The sequence below is a fragment of the Sminthopsis crassicaudata genome, chromosome 6 (genome assembly GCF_048593235.1).
Source record: "Sminthopsis crassicaudata isolate SCR6 chromosome 6, ASM4859323v1, whole genome shotgun sequence".
Taxonomy (NCBI): domain Eukaryota; kingdom Metazoa; phylum Chordata; class Mammalia; order Dasyuromorphia; family Dasyuridae; genus Sminthopsis; species Sminthopsis crassicaudata.
In genome coordinates, this window is record NC_133622.1 from 62,996,868 (window position 1) to 62,998,062 (window position 1,195).

Sequence of the window (1,195 nt, forward strand, 5' to 3'; positions counted from 1 at the left end):
TGCTGAAGGAAAAAAAAATGCAATCTAATTTGGATATTGTCATTGTCTTTTTTGCTTTAAACAGATCAATTATTTCATGCCAAATTATGAGAAGACTACTTGGACTTCAAGTGGGAATTGTTAAACAATAGATAAATCAATTAGAAACTGAACTGGGATTTGGTAAGGAACAGGCTAAAAAAAAAAATGCACATTATCTATGTCAAATAAATCAATTTAAATTTTTGTCATTGTGATGTTATTTTTCTATTAAAAACCTATTGATACTTCTACAAAAGGCATTGTATAAAATGTATGATCTATTGTTGTTATAATTAGTTGTTGTTTGTTTGTATAATTGCTTAAGTACATAGAAGAGGAAGAAACTTAGAATTGGAAGTGGGTAAGACACAGTATATCTTCTCCTACCTCTTACTCCTTCTAGCTAAGATGAAATATTATATTCCATGGCAGAAAAAAGATACAAGTAAAATGACTTCCTCTGTCCTTTCTTCAGATGAAAGGAATCAGTTAAAAAGAATACCCTTGAGAGACAAAACTACTAAGTTTTTCTTTCAAGCTAGATTGTATATGTATATATGTCATTGTCAAGGGATTTGGAGAAAAGGCTTAAAGCTAAATTCTCAATATGATTTTATTTTGTTCCCAAAGGAAAAATAAACTATTCCAAGAAATATGCTCAGCAATTTCTTGTCAATTTGTGGAGTAGACAGAGAAAGCTCTTATTACATCACCCTGCTACCCCAAAATAATCTATTTAATATATAATCTTTGGACTGAAGACATATTTGATATTAACATAATATGAATAGATGCTGTATTTGACCTTAGCCAAAAGGCCCAGGAAATGATCTTTAACTTTCATTTGAAGAATGTTATAAAGATTTTCTATCTAGAAATGACTCTAAGAATAGTGTTGTCAGGAACAGAGCCAATATGGCAGGGGGTAGACCAGTTTTTGTCTCAGTTCTTTCCTGATATCCCTCATTGAACACCAGATCAAGATTTTGATCAGGTTTTATAGTGTCAGAACCCAAAAATATTTTGGAGTATAACCAATTTGAGCAGTAGTTATTTTTAAAGAAGTTCAAGAAAAGTCTCAATCAGGCAGGGACAGGATTTCAGCCCAGTGCAGGTATAGCACAATGTAAAAATAGCCAGGGTGGAATGGCTTCCATGCTAGGGTAATCTAGTG

The 1,195-nt window shown here is 32.1% G+C and overlaps 1 pseudogene; it reads right to left on the reverse strand.

Moving 5' to 3' along the window:
* Nucleotides 1-651: 651 nt before the first annotated feature.
* LOC141548121 (U2 spliceosomal RNA) lies at nucleotides 652-852 on the reverse strand (annotated as a pseudogene).
* Nucleotides 853-1,195: the final 343 nt, after the last annotated feature.